The following is an 8,079-nucleotide window of genomic DNA, read 5'->3' on the forward strand; positions in this document are numbered from 1 at the left end:
GTCACCACCAATAAAACTCTCAGAAGCTACCTCCAAATTTAGCTTGTAGTTCTTAAGGGAATCATACTATTTCATCTGTGACTATGTACTTAAAGAAGCATTTAATTGACACATTAGAAAAAAAAGTCCATATACAATACAAAATTACAAAACAAATATCCTACAGTACACAAATCTTGCAGAGTATATGTGGTGAAAGATTCCATAAAATGTGTTTGAAGATGTATTTTATTTCCTTCTATTTCAGTAAATAAAAGCGTCATTTAATTGTCTTGGTCGTGGACTTTTCCGAGATGAGACTTTATATTTCCTTCCCACAGCTTCTGGTTGTCAGAAAACCCATTGAAGAAGTTTGGTCCGGCTGAGGTTGGTGCATCCCTTCCAATATTCTTCATCCTCATCTTTGCTTCTGGGGGCATTTCCTCTGGTTCACTATCTTCATCTTCATTAAAAGCTGCTGCTACTAAAAGTGTTTTTGGAGCAAGAGTTGGAACAGTTTCCTTAGGCTTGCTTGACCCTTCTGATGGAGATGGCGGAGGCTCTCTTGGCCGATCCAAACTTGGAGGCCTTTGCGGGCTTTGTGGGGACGTCCGCAGCTTCTCCAGCTGACCGCCTCTCAACGCTGCGACGGGAGCTTTCCCCTTCATTATTGAAGCTTACACATCCCGAGGCTTCCTGTACTTGAGGGCTTAGCGCACAGGGCTCGCAAACACACGTCTTCTCGCCGCAACACGCAGGCAAGAAGGGGCGCACCAGGACCACATGGCCGGTGGCGCAAGGAATCCCGGCCGACAGGCGCTCCGCTTGCGGGCCAACGCCGGAAGTTCCGCCACCGCTACCCCCACCTCTATTCTTACTAATTTTAGTTAATTTTAAATGAACTTTACTAATGTATAGTTCTGATGGTGTCACCTTCCTGTTTAAAAACTTTGTGCTTGGGCTAGGGAGATGGCTTAGTAGTTAAAAGCCCTTGCCTACAAAGCCAGATGCGCAAGGTGGTGCATGCATCTGGAGTTTGTTTGCAGTGGCTGGAGGCCCTGGTGCATGCACCCATTGTCTCTTTCTCTCCTCACTCTCTCAAGTAAATAAACAAAAATATTTTTTAAAACTTTGTGTTCTTCTTGCCAAAGTTGAAATCTTTAGCCTGGCATTCAAGTATACTCAGTATTTGGTTTCAGTTGAGCGTTGAATCTTATTTCCCATGACTGTGTTCTAATAAGGGGCACAGAGATTAAGGTCAGCATTAGTTTGTTAGTACCTACAGAGCTGGGATTAAAATAGTCCATATGTGCTGATCAATCAAACATGCAGATACTTACACATTGCCTTGTAGCTTAGGTGCTATTAGTGATAAACAGAAGTAAAGTGATAGAGACAAGGAAAGCTACAAAATTTAGGTAATTAATAATAGCTCTGGACACATGATAAGCATCAATATAAAGATACAGAAGTTTGTATCTCTCTTTCTCTCTCTCTCTTTTTCTCAGAGAGGGTCTAGAGAACCCAGCATTTAAAGGCCTGCCAAATACAAGAGCACAAAAATTCAATTCCCCAACAACCCATGAAAAAATGGACGGGCATTTATTTGCAACAATAAGAGACCTTGGCATGCACACACATGAAAAATAAATGAAAACATTTTAAAATAAAGCAAAACCAGAGTATTTTGACTAATCAAAGAGTATCCAGACATTAGAGCTAACTGGTAATACAAAATACATTGGAAAAGAACTTGTGTGGCAATCTAACAAAATACAGGATTCCTCCAACCTAGTATTTTTATCTTTCTGGCTATTCACTTCTTTTCTTTTTTTAATGAATTTAAAAAATATTAGTAATTTACATATTTACAGGTAGAGAAACAGAGAAAGCGGGAGGGAGAGAGAATGAATATGGGAGCACCAGGTCTTCCAGCCACTGCAAACAAACTCCAGATACATGTGCCTCTCTGTGCATCTGACTTTACATGGGTACAAGGGAATCAAGCCCAGGTGATTAGGTAATTTCTCTCATTAGGGTTATTCTTTCAATTGACTAAAATTCAGGGCTGAAGAATTTTAATATTTTATTTCTAATAATATTTTACATTTGATTCTAAATTCTCTAAACTTTAATTGATGATTTTGTGTTGAAAGCATGTTAAGTATGGCCTTCAATTTTTTATATGCCATAATTATAGAAAAGCATAAATGTTTGCTAATACTTGAAATAATTACCTGCAGTGCTGATAGGACTAGGGTCTTGCACATGCTATGAAAGCTTTCTACCACTGAGCCACAACCTGAACACATTTAAAATAAGAAATGATGAGAAACAATTAAAATGAGAATCAAAAAGTCTTCACATTAGGATCAACAGGAGATTTTTAAATTAAATTTATTTATTTGAGAGAAAAGGAGAGAGAGTGAGTGAGAATGGGCACACCAGGGCCTGTAGCCACTTCAAACTCCAGACACATGTGTCATCTTGTGCATCTGGCATATGTGGGTACTGGAGAATAGAACCTGGGTCCCTAGGTGTCACAGGCAAACACCTTAACTGCTAAGCTATCTCTCCGGCCCAGAAGGAGATTGCTTTAAGCATAAGAAGTAATAATATGCTACAAGAATATTCTGCATACAGAAATATATTTTGTGATTATAAATTATTATTTATAATATAAGATATAGAAATCATATTAATATATTATTTTAATATATTTCTATACATACTATCTCCAAGGTATGCCCATATTAATATAATAACATATTATATAATCTAACAAGGTTATCAGTATAATAATATTTACATAATAATAATAACACAACATATTATATGATGATATGCAATAAGAAGAAGAAAGAAGAATGAGAGAAACGTAAAAGTAGAAGCAGGATCATATAAATAGGACGTAGTTGTCTGATACACTATGAGGAAAGAAAGACCAGCTGTCAGAATCAGAGAAGAAACAGATTTAAAACTTGTGAAATTTTAAATATCTACTCAGTAAATTCAATGCACATCAAGATTTCTTTGGAGGATATACAAGCTCTACCTACAGAAGATACAGGTTAAGCAGAAAAAACCCCACTGCAGGTATCCATTCTATGAAAGGCAATTTAAGAAAAGTTACCAAAATATTTCACATTCAAAATAGACTAAGAAACAAATGTAAGAAATAATGTATTTTATGTAGAGTAAAATTAAGACTTAAAATATATTGAGATCAATATTTTGACCATAGTAACAGTGATGTTCAGAGAGATTAAACAATTCTTCTTCATAAATGTATTATAAATAGAAATCATTTTTACTTATTCTTTTAATGCAGCTATGACAAATTCAAGTATCTTATCTTTTCGATATTAGAAAAACTTGTTCTATTTTTATAAAACATAAATAGATTCTACTCTACAAAATTGGAAAATCTGGAAGAAATGGATGTATCCCGAGACACATACCACCTACCAAAACTAAGCCCAGAGCAGATTAATCTCCTAAACAAACCTATCACATCCATGGAGATAGAAAAGGTAATCAAAAACTTCCGCCAAAAGAAAAGTCCAAGACTGGATGGCTTCTCAGCCAAATTCTATCAAACCTTCATTGAAGAACTGGAACAATTCTTCTCAAACTATTTCACATAACTGGAGAACAGGGAATGCTCCCCAACTCCTTTTATGAAGCATCACTCTAATATCAAGACCAGACAGAGATAAAAGAAAACTACAGGCCCATATCCCTGATCAACTTAGATGCAAAGATCCTGATGAAAATCCTTGAAAATGGAATTCAACAACACATCAAAAGCATTATCCACCTTGATCAAGTAGGCTTCATCCCAGGGATGTAGTGATGATTCAACACTTAGAAATCTATCAATGTAATATAGCACATAAACTTAATCACAAGAATCACAATAGATGCAATTCAACAGATGCAGAGAATGCCTTTGACAAAATACATCACTTCATGATCAAAAGGCTGGAGACAATATAGGCATAGAAGGTTTATGTCTCACCACAATAAAGGCTATACATATAAAGCACCTAAAGTCCAAATAATACTTAATGAGGAAAGACTCAAGGAGTTCCCATTGAGATCAGGAACATGACAGGGGTGCCCACTCTTACCACTGCTGTTGAACATAATACCAAAAGTCATAGCCCAAGAAATAAGACAGAAGAAAGAAATAAAAGGGAAACAAATTGTAAAGTAAGAAGTCAAGTTAGCCCAATTTGCAGATGTCATGATCCTATACATAAGTAACCAGAAAATCTCCATCTCAAAACTTCTAAAGGTGATAGATTCCTTTAGTGAAGTGGCAGGATACAAAATCAACACACAAAAGTCAGTAGCCTTTTCATATGCAAAGGACAAATATACAGAGAAAGAAAGTAGCAAGGCTGTCCATTTTCAATAAAAAGGAAAAAAAAATACTTTGGAATAATGCTAACAAAGGATATGAAAGACCTATACAATGAAAACATCAAAGCACTCAAGAAAGAAACTGAGGATTTGAGAAGATGGAAAGACCTTCCATGCTCCTGGATATGCATAATTAATATTGTGAAAATGATAATTCTACCAAAAGCAAAATATAGATTTAATAAAAGACCAATAAAAATTTCAGCATTATTCTTCACAGAGATAGAAAAAATTATGTCAAAATTTATATGGAATGGCAGCAGGCCTCAAATATCCAAAGACACCCTCAACAAAAAAGCACCTCTGAACTGGGCATGGTGGTGCACGCCTTTAATCCCAGCACTCGGGAGGCAGAGGTAGGAGGAGTGTGAGTTCCAGGATGCCCTGAGACTACATATTGAATTCCAGGTCAGCCTGGACTAAAGTGAAACCCTACCTCAAAAACAAAACAAAACAAAACAAACAAACAAACAAAAAACCCTCTGGAGGTATCACCACACCTGATCTAAAGCTATATTACAAACCTATAGTAACAAAAACAGCAGGGTACTGGCATAAAAACAGAAATATACACCAGTAGAGCAGAACTGAAGACCCAACTTTAGGTCAAGTTACTACAGCTACTTGATCTTTGGCAAAAGTGCCAATAATGTAGACTGGACAAAAGACAGCATCTTCAACAAATGGTGCTGGACAAATTAAATAACCATATGCAGAAAAATGAAACTATATCTACTCATCTCACCATACACAAAAATCAAATCCAAATGGTCTAAAGACCTCAATAAAGGACCTGAAACTCTTCTCCTATTGGAAAAAGAAATAGGAGGAACTCTCCATGATACAGGAGTGGGGAAAGACTTCCTGGACAAAACCCCAGTAGCCCAGGAAATTACATAATCACTCAATCAATGGCATCTCATGAAGCTAAGAAGCTTCTGCACAGACAAACATACCTTAATCAGTACCAATAGGTTACCTACAGAATGGGAGAAAATTTTTGCCAGCTATACCACTAATAGAGGTCTAATATCTAGAATCTACAAAAAACTCAAACAAAACAATAAAAAATCAAGCAACCCACTCGAAAAATGGGACAGAGAACTGAATAGGGAGTTCTCAGAGGAAAAAATACAAATGGGTAACACATACAAACTTAGGTGTTCTGAATGTTAGGTTTCCAGCTGATGGAGATTTGGGAATTAACACCTCTTGGGGGCATTGTATTGTTGGGGGCGAGGTTATGGGTATTACTAGCCAGTTTTCTCTTTGCAGTGTTTGGCACACTCTCCTGTTGCTATTGTCCAGTTGATATTTAACAGGGGGTTGATGTCCACCCTCTGATCATGGTATTGTTTGCCCTTATCATGGAGTCCTTGAGTCTATAAGCAAGAAAAAAAACAAAACAAAACAAAACAAAACAAAACAAAAAAACAACTTTTGTTTCCTCCAAAAGCTGGTCTTGGTCTGTGATCAATGTGAACCTGACTGCAACAGTAAAGTTGGTACCAGAGGAGTAGGACTTCGGCTAGACACCTGACTGGCTTTGGCCTTTTGGAGATGATTTTCAAGAGGAATTTTGGAGGATGTGAAATATTGGCCTAAGAGATGCCTTGCAGTGCTGTAAGTACAGCTTGAAGAACTATTCTGGTCAGAGTTGAAAGACCTGAAGGCAATAAGAACTACAGACAGTGAGGTTTGGCTTGTGAGGGTGAGAAAGAACTTTGCTTGGATTGGGCTAGAAGCAGTTTCTGTGAGAGGCTTGCTGTCATGACCATGCCCTAAAAACTTATACAGGGTTGCTTTGCCTAGAAATGGACTGGTGTGAGCAGAGGGATATGGCACAGAAATGAAATCTTTGAGCAAAAACTGCTGCCTATTCAGCTGCAAGTGTATTTTTCTATACTTTTCTGCTAATGCTAGCGATATTTAAGTTAGAGTACTATAATACCTGCATGTACTCAGCCAAACCATCTCAAGATTCTGGGCTTCTACTAAGTGTAAAATTGACTGAATAACCTCAGAGGAGCAAACAGTCTTATCTTAAAAGATCCAATTCTAAGAACAAGTCTATTCTTTTTTTTTCTTTTCTTCTTTTTTTTTTTTGTTATGCTGGAAATAAAACTCAGACTTAAGCAGTTTTGCATGCTAGGCTAGTGCTCTACCACTGAACTAGGCTCTCAGTCCTCATCTAAATATTTTAGAATCATTACTGATATCTTAATTTGCCTGTGAAGTCTGAGTTAGTTAACAAAGCTCAACAATATTACGTGTTGTTTCCTTTCCAATGGGTACTGTGAAGAGTTAACCTACTTGTAATCAAATTCCAATCTGTCTACTTTTTTTCAGCAGCTCTTCCTCCCCTCTTCCACCTTTTATTTGCATTGTTGGTTAAGAAATGGTGATTATTCTGTTGGAGAGATGGCTTAGAGGTTAAGATGCTTACATGCAAAACCTAAGGATCCAGGTTCAACACCCCAGTACCTATATAAGCCAGATGCACATGCGTGGTGGTACATGTGTCTGGAGTTTCCCTGCAGTGTCTACAGGCCCTGGTATCCTATTCTTAAATAAATAAATAAATAAAATATTAAAAATGGTGACTGCATGAATATGGCAGGACAGATTCAAACTACTATAGCTCCAATCACAAAATCTGGATAAAATCACTTCAAGTAGTCATAGAAAACAACTACCTGTCCATTTGAATTCAGGTCCAATATTGTTCATTATGTTAAATAATCTAAAACACCATAGGCGTGGCTGTAGTGTGCCTGGTTTATGTCCCTGTAAAATATGTTCTAGGAGGGCCTGCAGGCTGCTCCTCCACCAGGTATTGCCAACATTGTGGTGATGACCCTGGCTAGGATTCCCAGTAAATACCATCTTTGGGGGAATTCACATTTTCTGTAGCCAAGGACTGTACCAATGAAACTCAGAGGGGAGGAAAGAGATGCCTAATGAGCTACTTAGGGCCTTTCTCTCCCAATAGTCTAGGATATTCCCACCTGGTCTGAAACTGCTAAACTTTCAGCAGCCATTACTTCCATCCTGGGAGCCAGGACGTGGCTGTCATAGGCAGCATCGTCCATTTTGTTCCACAAGTGATGCTAGGCCTGTGAAGGCAGGTAGGGAAGGGCCTGCTATGATCTGAGCATAGCCCAAATCAGTGACTGCCTCAAGGCTCCCTTGTAATCCCAATTCACCCACCATAGGACTCCAGATACCTCAGGACACCCCAGCTCAAAGCTCCATTTGTTAAAAGTGATTTCAGGGAGGTTTTTTTTTTTTAATTAATTATGGACATACTAAATATGGAGACATCATTTGTTGGTACCATCCTTTCCCTCATCCCTGCCCCCATTCTGCGGGGGCCCTCTTCAGTGGGGTTGTGGTATTCTCTGTGGGGTTGTTGGATATGCATTGTGGGAGTAGCAGTCAGTTATTGGGGAGAGGCAGTGCCTCTGGGCATGATGTCCCAACTTGTGACTCTAACAACCTTTCCACCCCCTGTTCTGTAAAATGCCCTGAGCCTTGGTTGGCTTATTTTAAATCTAATTCAATGATGGGGTCTTAGGACCTTCTGGATCTCTGCTTTGGAACATGTTGAGTATCCTCAGAATCTGTCTTCTTCACCCTGATACTGATTATCAGGCTCACAATAGAAGCTAC

At 38.2% G+C, this 8,079-nt stretch overlaps 1 pseudogene; it reads right to left on the minus strand.

The window, feature by feature from the left end:
• Nucleotides 1–263: 263 nt before the first annotated feature.
• On the minus strand, nt 264–7,499 carry LOC101601633 (annotated as a pseudogene).
• Nucleotides 7,500–8,079: the final 580 nt, after the last annotated feature.

The sequence above is a fragment of the Jaculus jaculus genome, chromosome 4, assembly GCF_020740685.1.
Source record: "Jaculus jaculus isolate mJacJac1 chromosome 4, mJacJac1.mat.Y.cur, whole genome shotgun sequence".
Classification (NCBI taxonomy): Eukaryota; Metazoa; Chordata; class Mammalia; order Rodentia; family Dipodidae; genus Jaculus; species Jaculus jaculus.